The sequence below is a fragment of the Taudactylus pleione genome, unplaced genomic scaffold (genome assembly GCF_031769625.1).
Source record: "Taudactylus pleione unplaced genomic scaffold, aTauple2 ptg000551l, whole genome shotgun sequence".
Classification (NCBI taxonomy): Eukaryota; Metazoa; Chordata; class Amphibia; order Anura; family Myobatrachidae; genus Taudactylus; species Taudactylus pleione.
In genome coordinates, this window is record NW_028284953.1 from 3209765 (window position 1) to 3235748 (window position 25984).

At 42.8% G+C, this 25984-nt stretch overlaps 1 pseudogene across 1 annotated transcript in view; it reads right to left on the reverse strand.

Moving 5' to 3' along the window:
* Positions 1–5642: 5642 nt before the first annotated feature.
* The window catches only part of LOC148483108 (cytokine receptor common subunit beta-like), a 181939-nt pseudogene continuing 161597 nt past the window's right edge, over positions 5643–25984 (reverse strand). The window contains exons 9-12 of the transcript XR_015871788.1: positions 15662–15752; positions 14508–14592; positions 10963–11024; positions 5643–7034 (exon numbers count right to left, since the gene is read on the reverse strand). The product of XR_015871788.1 is annotated as a cytokine receptor common subunit beta-like (transcript). The remainder of the gene's footprint in view (positions 7035–10962; positions 11025–14507; positions 14593–15661; positions 15753–25984) is intronic.

Consider the following 25984-nt stretch of genomic DNA (forward strand, 5'->3'; position numbering starts at 1 on the left):
TGGTGAAGTTTGGGAAACTCTCACTATATGCTCAGTTTCTTCTTAAGGATCCTTTCCCTCTCTAAGATCACAAGATCTGAATTCTCCATGACTTTAAGCTCTCTGGTTTTGAACTTTACCAAAATATTTCAACAGCCTTCCATCTCTCTGCAACAACTTCTCTCACCAGTTTCTACATTCACATCCCCTGATCTTGCTGTACCACATGTGACACCCACCTCTGTTATCCAGAATTTCAGGTAGGTTCCTTCAAACATAACAGGTTCTTTCTTCCTTGGCAGAGAGGTGAAGGTAACCTGACCCCAGACCCAAGAATCACACAGGTTAATAAAGGAAAATTCAGTTTTATTTGACTGGATCGCTTCCTAAGTAATAAAACCTGTTTGCTGTAAATACAGTTAGAATGTAATAGGTTTATTAAACATTAAAACACACATTCTAGATGATACCAAAATATGCACAAGAAATTACAGTAAATACAATTTAATATCAAAGTTAAGCAGTAACATACTTCTATATGTATTCTTAATATTACTATCACCAAAAGCTTCCCCTAATGACTCTGAATTTACATGAAGCAACAATTTTAATTTACCTTCCCACACATTCTAATTAACCATGATGAGTCTCTATGCGCATGGCCATGGTACAATGGTGCACTTATTCATTACTATGGAGGTGATTGAATAGTAGAATCCAGTTTGCTCATTACAGTAGGTAGTAATTCAGCATTAGGTGACTGTAGTTGTCAGCTGAGGGTATTCCTGGCATTACTAGTTAGAGCTGTATATGCTGCCTGTATGAGTACATGGAAGAGCATAAAACCCTGTCAGTATCCAAACCTGGAAGTGACGTGGGTGAGGGCGGAAGTGTAGATTTCTGCCCACACTTTCCAAAAAAATAAGAAAGTTGGCCCCTTATGGGCTCGTTTTGATTGCCATGCTGCGGGAACGGTGGCTCGCTAAGAAAATATATTCCCCCTCTATGCCCACTTGGATGGTAGGGAATGATGTTGGACACTGGCAGATGACATCATCGTACATCTACGGAAGGGGATCTATTTCTACCCTTAGGTACATAGCCTGCCAGCCATTACTGTCTGTCCTCAGTGTTATCAGCTGAGGGTATTCCTGGCATTACTGGTTAGAGCTGTATGCTGCCTATTTAAGTACAGAGCCTGTCAGCCATTATTGTATGTCCTCAGTTTTGTCACAGGAGTACTTAGTTTGTGGTAAATGCCAGTGCTGCATATGTACCCTCTGTCACAAGTGGCAGCCTGACTCTCTGTCACTAACTGTGAGGGGTGCAGGGCATTATTATCATCACAGACCTGATCCTCCTAAATCTGTCAGGTCCTGCTCCCACTCCTGGGAATCTCCATCCTCTGTCAGCTCAGTGCTCTCTGGCTGTCATCTCTCAGGGCTGTGCATAGGTAGTTCCTTCCACTTCCTCTCTCTCTCATGGCAGTCTTGAGGCTCCTCCCTCCTCCCCCACAGTTGCATCAGGTGTCTGTGTATGTGTGTGGGGGAAGGGGTTAGTCTGGCGTGTGACTCCCCTGTTCCTTCAAGAAAGCAGTTTATCATTTATATTTATGCTTTAATATAAAGTGATGCCTTGTTGTAGGGGTATCACACACATCTAAACCAAACACTAGAAACAGCCCTTGATGAAGCAGCTCCAGGGGGGTAAATTTACTAAAGTTAATTTTTATGAATCACTGAAATCTCCTGAGATCGAATTGAACTTGAACAGCAAAATCCCTTAGCAAATCTCAAATTTGCTAAGAATGGATTTTGCTTTCAATTTTCAACTGAAATTCACTCTTGTTTCAGTTTAAGAAGGGATTTGCGGTTTGATTTTGCATGTTCATGTCCAAACTGAACAGCAAAATCCACTCCAAAATGAACTTCAAAGCCCCAAATGAATAGAATTGCTTCATGCTTTTGTTTTTAACATGAGCAGTTTGCTTTGACACAGATACATGCATACATCAGTGAGATGCATGCATGTATCTTACTGTAAAAAGATTTTAAAGAGATAATGTTTAAAAAAAAATGACATGGGGTCCCCCCTCAAACAGAACCAGCCCCAGACTATTCCTAGCCTGTCCTGGCTGTGTAAGTACAGGGAAAAAATTGCATAGGGTTCCCATGTACTTAGCAAAACCAGCACTGGGCTCTGATCCAGTCCTGGTTCAGAAATGACAGGGGAAAAAATGAGTAGGGTTCCCCTGTAATTTCCACAACCAGCACCAGACCCTTTCTAGCGGAGGGTAATGTCACAGCCAGGGAAACCCTATTTTGGGTTCCCCAGCTGAAACATTACTCCTGGCCACTAGTCAGCCCAGGCCGGGGATCCCTGGGGAGTTGGGGACCCCCAATAAAGGGGCCTCTCTCTCCAGGGCACCTGAGGCCTAGGCTGACTAGTGGTCGGGTAATGTTCATTGGCTGAGAGAGGTGGGGGCTGACCTCTCTCAACCAATGAACGCTCAGACACAGCCTTACAAAAGGGAAAAGCCACATCTGAGCTCTTCATTCAGGAGGTAACAACCATCGTGGTTGTTACCTGTTGCGTGGCTTGGCTTTTCTAATTTTTTTATTTTATGAAGCTTTTACAGGTGAACTACATGTACCAGCGAGCCCTTAATGCCCCGCATGCTGGTACTTGTGGTTCTCCAAGTACCAGCTTGCGGGGGAGGCTTGCTGGTACCTGCAGTTCTACATGTAAAAACAATGTTTACTATTCTTTTTTTACACTATACTTACACTATCAACCCACCACCTACCACCCATGGGTGGCGACAATAGCCCAGGGCTATCAGCCTAGGCCTGGGGTGCCCTGGAAAGGAAGACCCCTTTATTGGGGTGGTCCACAACTCCCCAGGGATTTCTGGCCTGTGCTGATTAGCAGTCAGGAGTAATGTTTCGGCTGGGTAACCCGGTGATAGGGTTTCCCTGGCTGTGACAATTACCCCCTCACTAGAAATGGTACGGTGCTTGTTGTGGAAATACTACGCATCTTTTCCCCTGTAATTCCAAAACCAGGACCGAATCAGAGCCTGGTGCTGTTTGTGCTAAGTACAGGGGAACCCTACACAATTTTTTCCTTGTACTTACACAATCAGGACTAGCTATGAAAAGTCCGGGGCTGGTTGTGTTTTTAGGGGGGGACCCTCACCTAATTTTTTTAAACATTAACTCTTTACAAGCTTGTTACAGTAAGATACATGCATGCATTTCACTGATGTATGCATGTATATGTGGGAAATCAATCTGATCTTGCTGAAAACAAATGCATGAAGTTCTTCTATTCATTTGGGGATTTGCAGTTTGAGTTTGATTTAGTTTTTCATTTGATTTACAAAGCAAATGTTAGTAAATTAAGGGATCCTATTGTCCTCTATGGGAAAACATTAATGTTTTTTAGAAATTCAATTTCATTTCAAATTCCTTTTTCTGTTGAAATTGACATTCGATTTGGCCTTTAGTAAATCCCTTCATAAAAAATTCGAACCAAAATCGAATGCAAAATCAAACAGAAAACAAAATCAAACCATAGTAAATATACCCCCAGGTACTCTTCAGACTCCATGTTGGCTTTGATGTCAGTCATGCCATAAAGTAGAATGTTGTTGGCAGAAATGTCATACTCGTAATGACTTCTTCAGATAAATAACTGCCAAAATCAACTAGATCTGAATGACTGGGCTTGCCCACGCAGGTCATATAAACATACAAACATTATGAATACCCTTATTGCTATCATGACACCCCAGACATTACAGATCAGCTCAGTATATTCTATGCCAACAATAAGATTCACCTTGAATATTTGTGACAGATTTGCTAAACTACATAAAATTCCCATCCCCTTTTACCCCAATATGGAGACATATGATCTGTCATCTTGGAAATGTTACTAACTACTGTATGCTTTACTCTGGATCCAAATGGATATCAGCTGATTATTTCACATTATGGTGGAGATGTACTAAGCCTTATAGGGGGTAATTCAATTCAGTGCGATGATGAATAGTCGCAGGAGGGAGTTCCCACAGCTATTCAATTCACTGTGGTGTTTGGTCAGGCTAAAGAAATCCGACAAAAGTGCTGGGCACGCAGCTGCTTGCCGGCTTAGCATGCAGCTAACAACCACACTGACGGCAATTTATTCGGAGAATGACGGTTCTCGCGACTAAACACCCAGATTAAGTCATGAGAACCAGCATTCTCTGACTTAACCAATTCCTGACCAGGCAAACAGTGTGGTGTATTGAATATCTCTGGGAGCTCCGTTCTGCGGCTATTCATCCTCGCACTGAATTGAATTCCCCCCATAGAGAGATAAAGTGGAGAGAGATAAAGTACCAACCGATCAGCTCCGACACTTTACAGGCTGTGTTTGAAAAAATGACAGGAGATGATTGGTTGGTCCTTTATCTCTGTCCACCTTATCGCTCTCTAAGGCTTAGTACATCTCACCCTATGGGAGAATTTTTTTCCAAATTAATTCTAGACCATATGTGAGAAATGTGAAATTCCACCTTCAGTACCTAAAGATTAAGGGAAAAATCTAAGTTAAAAGTAAGGGCCTAATTCAGAAATTAACATAAACATGCGCAATGGATCTGGCAGGCTTAGGGACCGACGCATGTGCACAAACATCGGCAGTAGAACGCATGTGCACAAACATCGGCAGTAGAGCGCATGTGCAGAGGTACTGGCTTCTAGGAACTGCATTGGCTGCAGCCCCTAGATGCCGGGTAGTGCAGACAGGGGAGTGGCTTCCTATTGGAAGCACTCTCTGTGCTAATCTCATTCCAGATTGGCAGTTCTAGGGGGAGAAAACACCTGGGACTGGCTGTCCTGTGTGTGATTAGCAGATTGTGCTTCCATGGGAAGTAACTGACAGTGCAGCCATTGCATGGACTGCAACTGGCTCACTGGAGGTGGCAGATTCTACTTGGGTGGGTAACCCTGCATCCTTTGGATTAAATCTGCCACTGCACACCCATCTTTTTTTAATCTTCTCCATACCCATTTACCACAATACAACAGAACAGCATACATTACCAATTCAGCTATAGGGTAGAAATGACTACGGAAATTAAGACTTTGGGCCTGATTCAGAGCCGCTCGCTGCGGCGAGCGCTTGCTCTGAATCAGGGCATGTTTTTTTTTTTCTCCAGGCTACTCACAAAGCTGTGGGTGACCACCCACAGCTTATGCGAGCGGGGTGGAGACCGTCGCAATTATCGCGACCATCGGGCTTGCAACGAGACCCTGTTGTATGGTCTCGGCTCCCGCAAGCTTGAGTGGACTTCTAGTGATGTCAGTAGGTCCGCCCTCAAATGCGTTTGCCTAACCGCCCCCCCCTTTCACACCTCTAAAAAGGGCCGAGCTGTCACTAAATCATCGACAGCCTCCCCGTCTTGTAGCGAGCCCCGGAGCAACTGAACTTCTGTCGCTCGCCGGGGCTTGCGCATGCACACGCCGGACGTGGCGCATGCGCAGACCAGAAACATCGAGCCGCTTGCGAGCACTATGAGCTTGCGAGCGGCTCTGAATGAGGCCCTTTGTTTCCTCTTACCCCTAAGTTGGTCTAAAATAAAAAACAACATCCACTACTGTATACAGGTTTATTTATTTTTTTATATTCTTTGACATCAGATTTTGTATTTTGTTGTTGGTGTACCTGTTATAAATATAAAAAAAAATAATTACAGACAGGCAGCAAAAATGATACATACTGTATGTTGAATTACAGAACCTCAAATCAATATTTCCAGACTTCAACATATACAGTTTAGAGGACATGATAGGACAATTCAGGTATATCAAAAGTAATATAGAAATTCAGGAAGACAATGTTAAGACTGAAAGCTAAGTGATCTATAGTAAGTGGTGGTGGGAATTAATACAGTAAATTCATTTATGAAAGCATGGGATAAACCTATTTCTTTTGCTGGGACGTGCAGTCAGGGTAGGCCCTCCCCTGTCATATTCCTGAGATTTGACATAAAAATTATTAGAATAATACGAAGATATTTATAACTTATAAACATCGTCTTTGTTTATTGTAATAATTGTTATAGTTAACACTGACCAGCTCTGTGGAGCTCCCTGGGACTGTAGGGAGACAAGAGATACGGCAGCAACAGTTCAGCCTCGCTTCTGTATAGTCAGGCACTGCTTGCAGAGCTGGGGCAGAGCCACACCACGTGCAGTAAGCTGCACAGAAAGAGAACTACCAGAGGCATGCCTCTGAGTATGGGGGTGTGCCTTGAGTACTGATGGACATCTTGGATGAGTCATGTGACCAGGAAGTGCACTGCAGTGTTTAGAGATCTGAGTTCAGTCAGCAGCAGTAAGAGAAGACACAGTGATGGAGGTAGGAGAATCAATGGACACTGAAGCTTATTGTATTGAAAGGAAAAATCAATGGAAGCTCTAAATGTTTCTAGACAGGAAAAGTATCTGGTGGCCACAACTGGGCAGTTATTGAATAAGATATGGTCTCTACTGATACATGATCAGTTAGTTGTCCATTCTTTTTGCTGGGTATTATCTCAGCCATCCAATGTTTCATTTGTTGGCTAGCGCTTCTGTAAGTCAGATTTTTTCCCATCCGAACCACTGCACACTTTGTTACATCAAGCTTTATGATGCTTACATATAGAAAAAATTGTTTTTGCTTTAAATTCAGTACAATAGAAAAGAAAAGAGAACTCTGCAATAGTCCAATCTTAATGCTTATGTCATAAAATGTTATTTTAGGAGAAAAGGTATGGTCCATCAAAGGCAGTCATTGTAAACTGGGAAAACTGTAAGTCTGTGCTTTGCTGTTCATCCATCAGCTCTGAAAAAGGCTTGTACCCAACTGCTACAGATGATGCTGGGTACTCATCATTTGCATAGTTGGAAAAATATATAGATTGGGTAACATCGTTATCAATCAGTTCACTTTCTGGTCTGCTAATCTGTTCTTTATCTTCATTATAGTGGGTGGAGTCCTTTGAGATCTGTGGTGTCCACCTATTCAAAACAAAAACAAAAATGTCACAGAGGAGCTGTAAATGTGGTACTTTCAAAACGAACAATACATATAAACAAACAACAAAATTCATAATAATACAAAAGTTGAATAACATGTATTCTAAAAAATAGACAGCAGTGATAAGGAACGTTCCCTGGATGCCTACTCTACATGAAGGTGCATGCATGCAGTGAACTCTAGCTAGGAGGTCACAAATTACTGTCTCTCAGACGTATCCCAGCATGATATGGAAAATATTGGTACTGCTAGGAAGCATAGCAGTAATCTCATGTACTGATATCTATACTTCTAATAAACTATGGAGACAAAAAAAAAATATTCAGAATTTTTGTTTGTCTGTCTGTTCTGGCATCACGCAAAAACTATGGGATTAATTTGGATTGCGTTTTCCATATTGCATAGCTTAGTCACCTAGAAAGAAACTGCGGTATGCATTATCTCAATGTGACATCAGGGAGAGGAGCAATAAATGAAAAACTAGATGCTTGAAACTCGGCGTGTGCAGTGTGCAGGCTCTGCAAGCCAAAAATGACTAGATGTATAAAAATATAATTTTTTGGGACAAATATACTTTTAGGGACAGTTTATGAACTATGGAGACAAAATAAAAATTGTGATTTGCACAGGTTCCTCAATTCCAAAATGACTTTGGGGTAAATTTACTAAAAATCAAGTCTGATCAGGTTTTTTTTTCACCTCCCCTGAGATCCCCGGCTTGGGCTGACCGGGTTGGGGTGTGAATGCTTTGGCCATGGAGACCCGGAGATAATGTCTCCTGGCTGTGACATTACACCCTGGTCATTTTGGGTCTGGTGCTGGTTTTAAATATAGGGGGATCCCTACGCATTTTTTTCCCCTATATTTAAAACTAGGACTGGCCCTGCAGCCAGGTGCTGGTTCCTAAATTACTGTGGAATCCAACACGTTTTTTTCCCGTAATTTTAGGAAACCAGGACTGGCTGAGCAGTCCGGGGCTGGTTATGCTTTTGGAGGGGAGCCCACATATATATATTTTTTTTATTTAACCATTTTTTTACTATTTACAGGCAGGAACATACAGGATCACACTGATCTGTGTATGTTTCTGCCAAACTTGCAGCTCACAGGCACAAATTTTTACAGGAGTGTTGTCCGTTCTCATGAGAGTTTATAAACTTTCATCTTAGTAAATTCCCGAATCCTATCTTCACTAGTGAAAAGTTACTCGAGTTTAGCCGATGGTGAAGTGAAGAGAGTTTGCTAACTCTCCAGTATTTTCCCATAGTAAAGAAGATTTCTCTCCTGAGTTTGTCATTAGCAAATTTGCGAGTGGAAAAAATGCCCAAACTCTCCAATTTACCCCTATATGTATACACATATACAATATATACATATATTGCATATATAAATACATATATATATATATATATATATATATATATGAAACCAGGTTCCGGCACTCATGAGGACGATACATAGTTGCTGATCCGGGTGCCATCCATAGTGTGTTTCAGGGTCCAGAAACACGCTAACACATACACAGTCCAATGGCGGCACTCCGTAGAAAAAATCACTCAACAAACTGAACTTGCAGCAACGTTTCAGCGCCTTTAATAGCGCTTTTGTCCAGCCATAGATACAAATGAACCAACACTTAACATGTTTAAATACCTCACCCCTCTAATGTGACATCCTCTAGTCTCCACGTGCAAACCGCAAACAAGCAGTCGCACCGGAAGCTGCATCACTCGATCACGTGTCATTTTAATAATATTTAGAATGTATTTTGCACGACCATGTAGGTCTGTCACTGATGGTTGTTTGCCATATTGGCATGATTCACAACTGTTTTTATTTGTCTCTTGTTCTAACAATGTGTTTATGTATCAAATGTGTTTAGTGCACACTTAAGGTTTAGTGTAACAATGTTCAGCTGAAATTAAATGGTTGTTGACATGTTACCATGGTAACACGTGATCGAGTGATGCAGCTTCCGGTGCGACTGCTTGTTTGCGGTTTGCACGTGAAGACTAGAGGATGTCACATTAGAGGGGTGAGGTATTTAAACATGTTAAGTGTTGGTTCATTTATATCTATGGCTTGACAAAAGCGCTATTAAAGGCGCTGAAACTTTGCTGCAAGTTCAGTTTGTTGAGTAATTTATTCTACGGAGTGCCGCCATTGGACTGTGTATATATATATTATATATATATATATATATATATGTATATATACCTCAAGATCTATTTTGCAGGAAGATCCAACTATATTTTAAGCACTAATCAGGCAGCTTATCTTGACTCACGATGTTGCAGTATACATGTCAATCCAGTAGACGGCGCACCAAGATAAATACTACATATCATAGTCACTGCTCATGTTACTTGCAATCTTTCAGTGTTACTGTAGGTTAAGTACTGTAGCAACAGATTTGGGATCTGCAAGATAGTGCAGCTTTACTTACAACGCACAGTATTGCACTGGAAGTTTGTGTTCTGATCAAGATTCTGCAGAACTTGACTCCACCCAAGTTATGCAACGGAACCCGACTTAAAGTCACTGATCTACACAGGAACCTAATTGAGGCAGAAATTCTAACGGGATCTGGTGCAGGTGAGACTTGTGTTTATACCACATATACCCCTTATCCTTGGTAGCTTTACATGGCTTGCTCACTAGTTAGTAGCCCCAAGCATCTATTTGTGTTAATCCCAGAAGGAAAAGCTGCAAATACAAAGACATTTTGTGATCAATGACTACAATATAAAATATACATCATAATATTAGATGCCAATACTGTCTTTGTAAAATTAGTTCCACTGAGCAATAATAGACATCCACGCATGCGAAGCTGCGGGCAAACACTAGTGTCTAATATCTGCTAATCTTCAGACCACCAAATGATATGCAACAAATCTTTTCTATTTTTTACTTACTCCGGTGGTAAAACATTTGCACATTTGACATATAATGATGGAATGTCTCTAATGTTTGTGGAGCTTCCATGTGGGATTCATCACATAAATCGATATTGTCAGGTTGGCCTGTATGTTCAGGCAATGAACGACATCTTCAACGACCCGCGGGAGCGAGCATCGTTAGTCGTTCACTACATACACACTGGACGATAATGGACACGATGAACGATAACGATATCATTTTCGTTCAAATCGTCAGATTTATTGTCTAGTGTGTACGCGGCTTAAGGTGCCCATCTACTAGTAGATCAGGTAAAGACAGTACGAATACGACACTGTAATCGTACCATCGTTCCCCTAGGGGGTGCAGTGCCTACAGTGAACGATTAATCGTTCAGTGTAGGCACATCAAACATCCCCGAACATAGCCAAGCTGTCGTTATTGGCAGATCAGCCTGCATGTTCGGCCTATGATTGATGTCGGAAACGACCAGTGGGAGCGCACATCACTGGTCGTTTCCGACATTTGGATGCACGATTTTAGGGCCGATTAATGAGCGATTGCACGATTACGATGTCGTAATCGTGCAATCGTACAGTGTAATTAGCAAGTGGATGGGCACCTTTATGATAAAGCAAATCTTTGAGAGAGATAGTACCAACCAATCAGCTTCTAACTGTCATTTTACAGGTTGTGCTAGAATATTGACAGAAGCAGATTGGTTAATACTTTATCTCTCAAGATGTAATTAATATCCCCCTTATGTTACACAATCGGGAAAAAGCAGAAATGAATACTTTCATGTGAGAGAGTGTTTTGCAATGGCAGCCATATATACATTTAGGCAGAGTTATAAGAGAACATTATGGAAAAATGAAATCGGCTTCATGTAAAAAGGTAGAACGTTTTACAAAAATAATAAATAAATGTAAAATATCTGTGTGGGATTGATTCTTTTAGAGTATTGTGGGTATGTCTAGCTGGGTCACACAGCTCCCGTATACTTACATCAATACTTTGTTATAAGGCACCACATACAGATGATCTTCATAAGGTAAACTTGATCCGTTCTGTAAAGTTAAACAATGAATCAGTAACCTATTGTGTACATATATTATAACTTAAATAATAGACATTGGGGACCTCATTCAGAGTCTCTCGCTAGCGCTGTGCTCTCGCAAGCGGCCCGTTGGTTTGCATGCGCACGCTTCGTTCTGAGGGTGCGCGAACTACTCTGTGCGATCACAGGCCGCTCGCTCGCCCAGCAAAGACAGCCAAGTGAAATGAGTGACAGGAGAGGCCGTTTGTGGGTGGTAACAGGGGCAGGACACTAATAACGGGGGTGTGGAGGTGCGAACACAGGTGTGCCTGAGTGTTTCAACACCGTTTTAGAGACGTGCATAATTAACGCACAGCGTCATAGTACACGTCACATGCCTGTTTTTTACACTGAAGTCCTTGCAGTGCTTGTGGTAGGGTAAGGCAACCACAAGCGCTGCGATCGCTTCCGATTATCCTCGATGTACCAATGTTTTAATACACTTCCTGGAGATGCCGTGTGCTGGTGGGCGGCTCTGCCTGTGCGATTGGGCGTATGCTGGCCACTCGCTAAGACATGGTGGGCGTGCTTATGCCTTGGCGAGCGATCGCTTCCCGTGGCGTCACTTTGACAAATTTGTATACGCTGGAGGCGAGCGATCGCATCTAGCGAGAGACTCTGAATGAGGTCCTGAGTGTGTAACCAGGACTGCCGACAGCTCTGCCGGGCCCCGGTAATGGGAGGGGGCATGGCCAATTCGGGGAGGTGTGGCCAGACCCCCTCCTTGTATAATAGAAAAAATATAATATGTTTGCGGCCATTAAGCAGGCATGCGCTGCACATGAGGGCGCTGGTGGGAGGGGGGTTGAGTTGTCACATCCTCCAGTAAAGGGGGGGGCTGCAGGACACGGACCCCCACCAGGCCCCCCCAACAGGCCTGGTTCCAAGTAAAAAGTACTCCCCCCCCCCAGCGCCCCTGTGTATAGCACAAACATTTATAACAAAATAAAGCACTTACATTATGTAACTTGGGAAATTATGAAATCTGACTTGACACACTTAGTATACATGGCAGATATAATATGTTGATTGCCAGCATGTGCACAACTACAAGTCCCAGCATGTTGGTAGCTCTGCAGTGCATTCTGTGACTTGTAGTTCCACCTGTTGACAGAGCCTATGCTTACAGCATTTCATTATGAATCTGGGCTCCGCTAATGTAATACGCAGGATGCCAGCATTCTGACCATTTTCCTGGTACCCACGTTGCAGTGTTTGTACGCACCCCATAGAGGAGCACAGGAATATCTGTGTGGTTGCATTATTGCAGCCACACATTGGACCTGATTCTGAGTAAGATCTCTTAGCACAGATGAAAATGGCAGGTTTCTGTAAACAGCGCATGCACAGACGCAAGTTTATGCGGTTTTATGTAGAGTACAGTATGTCCATTTTATTCTGAGGAGAGAACTTGGCCGGATCTGTCTTTCCTCCAAATAGGGCGTTTCAGGGCAGGAACACCAATGTGATCGCACCAATGTGATCGCACAGAACCACTCTGACTTGTGTGTGTGTGTCGTGGGCTCCGTGCTATTCTGAGTCCTGCATTCAGGGAAGCGAAGCCTGTTGCTGATTGCATGGGGCCAGCGTAAAGTCAATGGGCGACACAGGTTTCCGCTTGCACACGCACGATCACCCGCATTAGTGGTACAGATACTCTTATTAGTGTAAGGTAGTAAATCAGACTTACTCAGCTGCCGGCAACTACATTCCTACTAACTGAATTACTCTATATTTGTTTCTGACTCCATTTTTTACCCATTCTAGAACCGCATATATGACGTGTCAGTAACAGTACTGCATATTTAACGTGCCAGTAGCAGAACCGCGTATATGAGGTGTCAGTAACAGAACTGTGTATATGACGTATCAGTATCAGTACTGCATATTTAACGTGCCAGTAACAGAAACGCGTATATGACGTGTCAGTAACAGAACTGCGTATATGACGTGTCAGTAACAGAACCGCATACATGACGTGTCAGTAACAGAACTGTGTATATGACGTATCATTAACAGTACTGCATATTTAACGTGCCAGTAACAGAACCGCGTATATGATGTGTCAGTAACAGAACTGCGTATATGAGGTGTCAGTAACAGAACCGCATATATGACGTGTCAGTAACGGAACTGCGTATTTAACGTGCCAGTAGCAGAACCGTGTATATGACATGTCAGTAACAGAACCGCGTATATGACGTGTCAGTAACAGAACTGCGTATTTAACGTGCCAGTAGCAGAACCGCGTATATGACATGTCAGTAACAGAACCGCGTATATGAGGTGTCAGTAACAGAACTGCGTATATGACGTGTCAGTAACAGACCGCGTATATGATGTGTTAGTAACAGAACTGCGTATTTAACGTGCCAGTAACAGAACCTCGTATATGACGTTCAGTAACAGAACCGTGTATATGACGTGTCAGTAACAGAACCGCGTATATGACGTGTCAGTAACAGAACTGGGTATTTAATGTGCCAGTAACAGAACCACGTATATGACGTGTCAGTAACAGAACTGCGTCTATGACGTGCCAGTAACAGAACCGCGTATATGACGTTTCAGTAACAGAACTGCATATATGACGTGTCAGTAACAGAACTGTGTATATGATGTTTCAGTAACAGAACTGCGTATATGATGTGTCAGTAACAGTACTGCGTATATGACGTGTCAGTAACAGAACCGCGTATATGACGTGTCGGTAACAGAACTGCATATATGACGTGTCAGTAACAGAACTGCGTATATGATGTTTCAGTAACAGAACTGCGTATATGATGTGTCAGTAACAGTACTGCGTATATGACGTGTCAGTAACAGAACCGCGTATATGATGTGCCAGTAACAGAACCGTGTATATGATGTGCCAGTAACAGAACTGGGTATATGAGGTGTCAGTAACAGAACTGGGTATATGACTTGTCAGTAACAGAACTGTGTATATGGTGTGTCAGTAACAGAACTGTGTATATGATGTGTCAGTAACAGAACTGCATATATGATGTGCCAGTAACAGAACCCATGTATATGATGTGCCAGTAACAGAACCGTGTATATGACGTGTCAGTAACAGAACTGCGTATATATATGACGTGCCAGTAACAGAACCGCGTATATATGACGTATCAGTAACAGAACTGCGTATATGATGTGCCAGTAACAGAACCCGTGTATATGATGTGCCAGTAATAGCACCGCGTATATGATGTATCAGTAACAGAGCTACGTATATGATAAAGTCAGAAAAGTTTTGTAAATTTCAGCCAAAAGAATATTGGATATTTGCCACCCTGTTGTATTATCAGTGCAAAGGCCAAGGTATAACTCCATAGACGGTGGCTCCATACTGTCCTATGTGATGGTCACACTCATTAATACATCATATCTATATAACTTGAAGCTTGTGGCTCTATGTTTATATAATTAGGCCTACAGCCGGCCTCACCTTTTTTCCATTTTCATTTTGAAAACCTCCGATGATGGAACTCTTGTTTGGGTTTGGGATTCTATCCTCCCACTGCTTCTTATATCTGTAATACAATACTAGATTAATATAGGACCTAAAGCCTGGTTTGCAAAATGTCCCCATATCATTACTACTATCTTGAAATGTAAAGCCATCAACACATACCATGTAATGTTGGCAACATGTGACACCAAACTGAACCTGATGGCCGCTAGTAGACTGAACAATAAATCAGGTACTGTATGCTAATAAATGCAGCCAGAAGATAACCGCTATCAGTCTGTTTGCCCAGTGATGTTCCATCTACAGTAACACACCCAAGTGAGGCAAGAGCCGGTCTGGCCACTATGCCCTGGCTTTGAATGGTTGGATCTCAACTAGTTTGGCCACATGTGTTGGTCCCAAGAGTGGCATCACTGCCATTATACATTCATCGTGTACACAGGAGAAATAGGAATCATTGATTGAACTGTTAAAAAGCAATTTATACAGAAACATAACCCCCTAGGCTGTCATGGAATAGTGTCCATATTACACCAGCATTTCCAGCTATGTATTTTATCATACAAGCACCAGGAATCCTGGCAACTGGAGGAAATAATGAATTGTGGGCAATTGTCAATCATGTATCAGCTGCAAAATGTCCATTTAGCCAAAGACAGTTGGAGTCAATTAGAGAGTTTTTCTGTGGTCATAGGGGGCGATTCAGTTGTTTTGTGGGTGGTGATAATTATTGGACCCCCAGTGTTGCACTTCAATTGTTCTTGCTCGCCCATTAATTATAGAGGTCATTCATTAATTATCACAGTCATCACGCCCTATTAGATCGGGTTTAGCCATGTAAAATGGCTAAATCCATCGAACGTCATGGTTGGGGCACCCAAACTGCTGTTAACCATGGGTTTATCGCACATTTTTGCTCGCAACCTCCTGCGGGTGCGAGCAGAAATGCCGCCACCACTGGCTATCGCGTCTGAACAGAGCATGAATTTAATTTCTCAGTTGAGCACCTAATACAGGGTAACCGTCCAAAAAACAATTGAATCACCCCCACAGACTACTTGCATGTTATACAGCACTTGCTGACCTTTTGTAAAACTTGCCATGTATACATGAAAATGCAGCATACTCACCTTATCAAAACTTTACATACATAAAGGCCGCCCATTATAAGGATGATGACACAGACTGGAATTAGGATGTACAGTAAAAGGAGATTTGGGGCTAGAAAAAAAGCAAAACAAATCACATTTTTTACTTTTTAAACTGAATATATGTTCCTGCACGTGAGAAACATACGGCACATGCTCTCCATGAAATAATAGAACATACTGCATCATTTTGTTCACAGAGGTAATTATCAAAAGACTTCAGAGCTGATTCAGAGCTGAACGCAATGCCAATAGCTAGCAGATCAAGCGATTGTTTGCCATTGTGAACGATTGCAAGCCGCACTGTGCACGATTGTAAGCCGCACTGTGCACGATTGTAAGCCACACTGTGCACGATTGTAAACCGCACTGTGCACGATTGTAAGCCGCACTGTGCACGATTGTAAGCCGCACTGTGTAAGCGCACTTATTGTTTTTTAACCATGCTCGAACAAAGGGCTCAATTGCAAAGTGAGTGACAGGTAACGGGGGTTGGCTAGGCAAACAAAGGGTTGTTTGACCACTTAAACGCCGTTTCGTGGGCGTGCATAAATTAGCCATGCTAATTTGCCACTCTCCTTCACAGCATAAAACCCCTCGGCGTGTCAGGAGAGACGCTGTGTTTGAGAAAGGTCAGACTTGCCGCATATGCTCTATGGCTGCCCAATGTTACCAATGTTTATCCTAGTGCAGGCTTGCCTACTCTCCCGAATATCGGGTGCCGCTCCCGACCCCCCGGAAAGGCAGACAAGCCTCCCAGCTGCCCCCTGACTACAACTAGAAACCCCCCCAGCAGGGGGGCCCGATGACGTGATTTGCTCTAAATTGCGTCATCGTGGCTCCGCCCCGCTTCACAATGCCTTTATTTTCGGCCCCCATGCAGAGTCAGTCCTCGGCCACGCCCCCCGCTGTGTGCAGGCATTCAGCTCCCTCCCGGAAGGAGGGAGCTGAATGTCGGCAACTATGCCCTAGTGCACGCTGTTGGACGGATATGAGAAGGCAGCAGTGGGCATCTCAATGCTCGGGTAAGCTTTGGAAACATTAGCAATTTTCTGCAATTGCGAGCCGTGCAAAATCCCAGCTGCGTTTGCATTAGCAGACATCTCTGAATCAGGCCCTGAATTCACAGTGACAAAAGCTTCCAAGGGGATTTATTTATTGTTTTATAAACACTTATTATTATAGCACCAGCACATTCTGTTGAACTTTACAATTGAGAATTGAGGTAATACAATAACACTGAACTAATAGTGAACTAAAGGTAGAAAGTACAGTGAAAGCCGAGGGCAGGGCATATTGACGACAGAGGGTACCCCGTGTACGCTATGGTTTTAAGGGGTTACATTTCTTAATTGACTGTCTGCAGCCAATAGTGGTACGGGTGGGGCTAAGAGTGGGGCTAGGCTTTATATGCTGGTTACAGACAGGGATCTACCTCTTTTCAGTGATTTCCCCTCAATCAATCCCTCCCTCCCTGTTTTTCCTTTGATGTTATCAACCTTTTTCTTTTGCCGTGAAGGCAGAAAAGAACGTCAGCCCAGAGGTCAGCGGGATTATTTAGGTTCACTCCCCTTTAATGTACAGTACGTTTAGGCTGAGGGCCCTACAAGGGTCAGCGACCTCAGTTTCCTAACCAGCCTTTGGGTATTGGTTAGAGATTTGGGGGCCTATTCATCATAACTAAAAAAATCAATGGAGGTAATTAGGTTTAGAACTCACATGGATTTCATCATTCCTCCTGTCCATCAGCTTTTCAGGAAATAGTTTTCCCTATCTGCTGTACCTTACCGCAGCTGTAATCAGTGCTGCGCATGAATCGGTGCATGTGCAGCACTGCCTACAGCTGCGGTAACTCTGTGTCCCTAATGAATAGCCTAATTTCTACATCCCCATACTAATGTACTAATGTATGGGGAGTGTGGAAATTAACGCAGACGGACTTAACCAGGAGATATCAGTGATATCTCCTGTGTTAAGTGTGTTAATGAATACTAAAATAACGGTAATTAAGGAAAATGTCCTTAAAACCGTTATTTTAGTGTTGATGAATAGGCCCCTTGGTGACCTACTGTATGAATTTGCCTTTGAATTGGATAATAGGCCCTGCAAGTATTTTGTTGTCATCTGATTGTAGATATTGGGCCTGAATACTGCCTGACTCTTTCTGTCACCACCATTTAGTTCATTATTGGTATTTTAAATAAAAAGGCCGACCAGTTTTTAACAACACATCTGTGTCCGTGTGTTTATTTTAGAAAAGTTAATGGGAACCTATGGACATAGGGGGTGCGAGACACCCCCTAGGAATATATATATATATATATATATATATATATATATATTTCTTTTTTTTTTAAATAAAAAGTGTAAATACATTTCGGGAGCGTGGCTTAGCAGCCATTTTGAATGGACGCACTTCAGAGGAGCTCCATCTCTCAGGGTTGTAAAAGTACATCAATACCTATTGTTACCCACCATACTGTGCACTATTGGGTCCGGTACCTGTCCCTGTCATCTTTTGGACCTCTTCCTGGAGGATTTTAGCCGCCTCTGAGATGCATTACAGTCATGGCCTGTAGTGACGTCTGAGCTGGTGTCAGGAGTTTGGAGCCTCCCCAGCGTCTCCCCTCTGCAACAGTCACCACAGCTCCAGATGAGCAAACCCCGCCCTATATCCCCAGTTGAGCCCATACTTATCACAAGTAGCTCCCAGGGATCGCAGGGAGTAGAGAACATCAGCAAGTTGCCGCCCATAGATCGCAAGGCCCAAGGGAGCCAAACTCCACTGTGGCCAGCCGCAGCTGTCCATGGTGGGCCCCCTGAACTGCACTACTGAAGGAGTTCCCGCAAGCCATATATAAGTTGCACACCGATGCTGTACTCTCCTGACCCAGGGGAGGCCTTTCTGTTTGGGTGACATGAGGTCAATAAGCACAGGCATTACAGGACCATACTGGCCCTATATAGGACACACACACACACACACAACTCTGCTAGTCCTGATGGCATGCCGTATTATCATAATTTTTTAACCTTTTTTGTAGGACTCTGGGCGTTGAAGGCAACCTATACTCACATAAGTGAACAGACTGCTATGACCCAGTGAAGCTGTAATTTGTGGAGTTTATTTCCCATTACCAACTACTGTACTACAGTCTGCAGCAACTGAAACTAATTACTCCACTGCCATCTTGTGGAATTAACGCAGTGTTACACCTAGCTAAAGTGCAATTATTATTACCTGCTGCTCCACTCACTGGTCACTGAGCCGCCTACACTGCACATTATGTTCTGAAGTTGCTATTTCTCTGTCCACCCAGAAATCTCATTTCTTTGCCTGCTCTGAATATTTTCAATACTACAGTTACACTCTGAATAGGAACACGGTGACATGGTGTGGATAAGCACATGCGTTACAGGACCATACTGGCTCTGTACCTGTATACAGTATGCACAGCAATCATTTATGTATTTACCTGTCCTGTATTATGAATAAAGAAAAGGAAATTTTGCTTTACTTTGCATAACTTGTTAGTTTTCTTTTGCATTTTTTTTTACTTTGCAAAACTTGTTTTATTTTGAATAACTGTTTTACTTTGCATACAGTAAATTTGATAACTCTTTACAGTACTGTACAGTACTTTGCATAACTTGTTTTATTTTGCATAACTTTACATAGACTAACGTGTTAGACTTAGCATAACTGTTGCATACTGTACCTTTACAATGCATGTACAGTAAATCAGCATAAACAAATATATAGTTATAAAAAACAGACATTCTAGCCAATAAATCCTTCATCATGTGATGCGTCATCATTGGAATTATCAGGATATGAAGAGGACTCAAGTAAGGGAGATGACGGCAAGGAAATGGGAGGACTTGTAGGGGTAGGGGTACTGGGTGTAGCTTTTGAGAAGAATCCTGTTAGTGTGGTCTGCTTTGTCATTTTATTTTTGTTCTTCATAAATTTCACGATAGCATCGTAAAAGTTCATCATTTGCCGTTCCATTTTCGTGAACCTTTCAACAATTGGATCTATACCACTTAGTTGTAACATAGCCGCATTCACTTTGGAGAACACACCAGCTAACCCCTTTACTGTGAACTTCTTTTGTACTTCTTCCGTTCTTTCCTCTACTCCTTCTTCCCTTCCTCCTTTTCCAGGTGCTGCTGCGCTTCCAACTCTATTAAATCTTTGTTAGTTAGCTCTCTCTCGACATACTGCACTAATCAATATCTTCCACTTCAAGATCTAAATTAAGCATGTTAGCAAGTTGCACAGTTGTTTGATTGAAGTCATGGACATGGTCGTCTATGTCAAACACTTCAACATTATTCACTAGACTTTTTAGGCATTTTTTCCATATGCCGCTGATACTGCGATTATGCAGGTTGAATCTCCAACTAAACCATCCATTGCTTGCTGTAAATGTTTCCATCAATTCATCCTCCTGACATGTCTTCAAAGTTTTAAAGATACTGCGTGCCTTGGCTTGAATAATTGAAAGGCTCAGTAGCATTTTTTTTTGCATATGGTCATCAAACCACATCGCGAGTATTTTTTTCATTTCATGAATGAGGCCTTTCCGCTGCCTAGTTATTATGGCTTTAAATCCTGTTGAAGCTTTCACTGCCTCTTTCACTCTATATTTATCCTTCAAGATTGTTGAAATGGTTGAATGTGCCAGCACCAAGTCACCTGCTCTCTCTTTAGCTTTTTTTCCAGCTTCATAATCGCTTATGATCTTAATTTTCAAGTCAAGATCAATAGCCTTCCTTTGCTTTGCGCTCCTTATATCCGATTCCTCCTTCTCTGACATCGCTCATCTCTCTGACGTCTGATGTTGAGATGCCACACACGCTGCCAGTCGCTAAAGAGGCAGGGCGGGTCGTAACTCCGAACAGTCGCTGAAAAAGTCTGCACGGGTCGTAAGTTTGAGGCAAATGGTAACGCGCGGGTGTTGTCGAAAGTACGAACAGGTAAATTGTTAAGTGAGGAGTGTCTGTATTTAGTAATGTTGTTGCACTTGTATAATTTCCATTTGGATGATATTATGTCCGTTCAATTATTTGCTACCCCCCTACATTGCAGGATTTCTGAGAGATTTCCCCTATCCCCTGGCTCTTACTATTCATTATTATTACAAAACTTTTACTCTGCCCTCCAAAACAATATGGCTCTCTAGATCTACTCTTGGAGATGGTCTCTCCACTCCTTTACCATAGGGCTCAACCGGTCTCCTATTAACAGAGTAGAATTGTTCCCACCCTCTTAACCTTAACCCTCCTGCATTCCTATTTAAATCCCCTCCCCCTGATTCAGGTAATACTTTTGGTACTCACTAGTGGCATTCAATGTACTTTCCTTAAATGTAAAAGGACTTAACGCCCCATAGAAGTGATAACTTTGTGCAAAACAATAAACACCCACCATGGAGATATTATTTTCCTACAAGAAACCCACTTTAAGAAAAATTCTCACCCCTCGTTAGTATCAAGAAAGTTCCCCACTATACTATATTGTTCTCATATTTCGACCAACAAAATGGGGTGGCTATTTTAGTACGTTCCACACAGAAGGGAGATATATTATCTTGGTATGTCAAATAGGTCACCAAGTGATGACTTTAGTGAATTTATAAGCCACTACTTTTGGTTGAGCTGGATTCTGTCATTCACTCCATAAGGTACGCTGAAGTATTGTACTGGTAGGGGGTGACTTTAATACAATTCTGCCTCAAACCTTGATAGAAATTGGTCCATGCCATACCCTCCCCCACCGCCATTTATATGGGAACCTTCATAGATACGTGACAAGGCTGGTCTCTTTGACACATGGAGGGCACATTAAATGATATTGAGAGATTACACTTTGCACTTTTTATTCGAACCCACATGGATTATACTCTCATATTGTAATGATTTTGGGTTGCAGTGGGATATTGAACATTCTGAAGAGTTCACATTAAAACCATTGTCTCGTCAGATCACTCTATAGTTCTTCCCTCAATTGACCTAATGCAATCCCATAGGGGTTGCCCCACGTGGAGATTAAACGGAACTCTCATCCTCATCCCCCAATTTAAGGATTGTCTCTGAACCCAGATCAAGGATTACTATGACACTAATGTCACTGAAGACGTTTCATACCGTACAATTTGGGAGGACCATAAAGCGGTCATAAGGGGTGTGTTGATTATACACTACACATAGAAAGCAATAACAGGCTAAAAGAACAGCTGAACTTAATACACAGTTGGAGCAGATTGAGCATACTCATTAAAGAACTAATTCTTCATCCATTTTTAAACAGATCCAGGACATTAGAAGTGAACTTTAGTCTTTGCTCGCTGAACAGACAGAAAAATCACTTTGATGGTTAAATCAAAAATTTTACAAGAAAGTGAACAAACCTGATCCATTGCTAATGTCAAGATTGAGAGCCTAGAAGGCCTCACAGACCATCTCTGCCCTTAGGGACAAAACAGGCACTCTTAGCTGTGACCCGGTGGTTGTTGAGAACTCTTTATATGACTATTACAAAGCTATATATAATCGTAGAGAGAAAGGAGCGGGACCTAGGGGCTGATTCAGCAGAGGACGCAATGCCAATATTTTTGCAGAACGAATGAATATTTGCTACTGCGCATCTCCAAATGTCGCACTGTGCACACTCAGCGATTGCATTGTGATTAATCTTGTACATAGGAATCACTGGCAAAATGAGTGACAGCATTAGGGGGAGGACATTGGGGGTGGTTAGAGAGATGCAGGCGTGTCTGTCCGTTTAAATACCATTTCATGGGCGTGCATAAATTAGCCAATGCAATCGCCTTTGCAGCATGACAGCGCTCTGAGTTTCAGGAGAGCTGCAGTGTTTGCGGCTGGTTAGATTTGACTTAGATGCTGCGTGACTGCCCGATGTGCCTCTATGCACATCTTGGCCCGGATATGAGAATGCAGTAGTGGACCTCCCTATGCTTGGTTAAGCTTTGGACGGCATTAGCATATTTTAGCAACTGTGATCCGTAAAAGATCGCAGTTGCGAATACATTAGCCTCCTCTGCTGAATCAGCCCACTAGACCGCGCTCCTCGTTATTCAGGATTACTTGGACTCTTGCAAACTCCCTAAATTTAATCGCTCAGCCATCTCTAAAATAAACTCACCAATTGCGATGAGGATTTATTTTAGATTGAGCTTTAAAGTCTCAGAAACCACCTAAAGCCCCAGCACAAAAAGGCACCAAATCTGTCCATAATAATGACTTGCGTGCAGTGTCCAACTGGGACATGAAGGGCCCACCAGTGAAATGCAGTGGTAGGAATCCATGCTTATGGGGAATGGTCTCCCATCGGAGGGGGTGTAGTTTCTATAGAAGGGAACCAATCCCCCATGCTGATCAGTGGTCCTCTTCCAACAGATAAATGACCATCTAATAGAGTAACAATCTATAATTTGAGGTCTGGAACCTGACACCTAGAGGAGGGGGGTGGGGCCAATGGGGATTTCCCCTGTGGGCCAGTCCAACCCTGCTTGCGTGCAATTTTGAATCAGCCCCTTAGTTTACAGGAACATCTCCTGGGAGCAGGACAGGCATAGGGAAGACTATGTAGGTGCATAGATGCAACATGAAAGCACAATGCAAATAAGGTCCAAAGGGCCTGATTCAGAGCTGACCGCTCTGACCAGAGCACTCGCTCTGAATCAGGGCCCTCCTACCTTTTTTTGGAGCGTCCTCATGGACGCTCACATAGGAGTGTGGGTTACCACCCACAGCTATAGCGAGCGTCTATGATGGTCGCGATGGTCTTGACCATCGCGACCATCGGGCTTGCGACGGAGACCCTGCAGTAGTGTCTCGCTTCCGCAAGCCCTGGAGTGATTTTGGCTCTATCAGAGCCAAAATCACTCCCACTGACATCACTAGTGATGTCAGTGGGGCCGGCTTCAGATGGGAGGCGTTCCCATGGGAACGCCTCCGTCTGGCAGGCACGCCCCCGGCACGCCCACCAAAGGGGGCGTGCTGTCAATCAACATCGACAGCACGCCCCCTTTGGTGCGAGACCCGGAACGACAGCTTGGCTGTCGCAGTCCGGGTCTCGCGCATGCGCACGACGGAGCTCCCTCCGTCGTGTGCATGCGCAGTGGGGCAACATCAACCCATTTACGAGTGTCCTTTGCTCGCGAACAGGTCTGAATGACCCCCAAAGTCCCCAGCTTTAAGTTCACTTACTAACAGAGGAATTATCTAGCTGGGTCTACAGCTTTTTACAATGTCAATATTCTTTAGTTTTGCAAGATTCATAACTTCTATAATATTGCATAGTATATCTTTCACTTTATATATATTTATCAAGTTATGATGGATCAGTAATGGTATGTTTTTATGATCTCTGCACAATAAATAAGATATGACTGATACGAGGATTGGCTATTAAATAACAAGACTGATGCTATAATTTCTGTTTAACTATATTTAAAAACATTTTAACTCTATTCCCCTTTTATGTATTCCCTTTCTGCATCCACACACCGCTGCATCCTTAATTTCCATTGGATGAAGCTGTGCTTATCTGTCAGCTGTCTCAACACAGCCAACGTTTTCTTCTTTACCTTAGTAACTGATGCAAAACAGGTTCCCTTGAGTACAGATTTGACTTTAGGGAAAAGAAAGAAGTCACATGGTGCAAAGTCTGGCGAGTATGGAGGGTGTTCTAGCACTCCAATCTCCCAAAAACTGCTTCACAATGAGAGCTGTGTGAGCTGGTGCATTTTCCTGATGAAGGATGAAACCATTTTCCACAACTCTTGCCTCTTTTTTTGATTCTTTCCTGCGTGTTGCTAGAACATTTTTATAGTAATGTTGATTCACTGTTGCGACTTCAGGTACCCAGTCTTCCAAAATAACACCCCTGGGGGTCTATTCATCATCACTTATTTTTCACAAAAGCATGTGTAAATTAACATTTTCACATACTTTTGTAAAAAAATAAGTGTCAGGGTTATTCACCAAGTTCCGAAAAAGCATTTTTTTCTAACTTGATGATGTTACTGAACGCCGCTTTCAAATGGCGTTCAGCCCCGGAAACCCACACGGTGGTGGGCTGATGATCGGACACCCAAGAGGAAGGGGTTGAGGATGTGCCGCATCAGCACCTGCGGGTGAGGGTGGGTGGAGGGCCGACCACATTGGACACCCATGGGGGGGCCACATCGGACTCTGCTGGCCGCAGAGGCAGCTTTACAAGGATGGGGGAGGGTAAAAGACACATGCAGGGTTAGTTGGACCTGGCAGGGAAGGCATATAGGTGGGGGTTCAGTCTCTGTTCCCAGCCTGTCTTCATGTGCAGCTTGAAGACAGGCAGTGAAAAGTTTCTCGCTTACGAAAAACTGCTTCGTAGAAATGGCAGTTTTTCTGAAGTGATAGTTTAGGACAGGAGACATGATAAATGCCTCCTAAACTGTGTTTGAACTCGCAGCAAGTTGAAATCATAATTATCACAAGTGATATTCATGTTTTGATGAATAGGCCCCTCGATATCAAAGAAAACACTTAACATGGCTTTGAATTTGCTTTGACGTGCTTTCTTCATTCTTGGTAATGATGGTGTTTTCCAGTGCATGAACTGACGTTTTGTCTCAGGATCGTACTGGAAGAACCATGTTTCGTCACAGGTAATAACTAAATTATCTTTCTGCTTGGCAGTGAGAAGCCTTGGAACCATCTTAACACAAACTTTTGTCATGTTAATTTCTTGATGCAAAACTTGCCTAACAGTTTCTTTGTCCATTTCTTTACCATTTCTTCTATCATTCGGATGCTGAGTTGATGGTCAATTCGAAAAATTTTCTAATTGTTTTCCTCATTTTCATTTGTTTGTGATGTGCAAGGCCTTCCGGGACGTTCATCATCTTTGACAGCCTCACAGCCATCACTAAATCTTTTTTGCCACTCAAACACATGTGCACATGACATACACTCTGCCTGGTAAGCCTCGGTAAGCATACGGAAAGATTCGCTGGAAGTTTTGTTCAATTTAGCTAAAAAATGAAAGTTAAGTTAAGCTGATTGGTTTATACTATCTCTCTTCACTTTTTATCTCTCGAAGATTTCCTACATCTCCCTGATGGGGAAGTTAATTAGTATTTGTAGTTTTAGAGAAGGCACTATCCATTATCCTATATTTATGGTGCTCTGTTTATATGGCAAAAGGGAGCTGTTAATCCACACCAAAATCTCACAATGCTGTTTTTCAGTATTATGCACAGTAATAGTAATAGATTATATGCCGCCCCACTT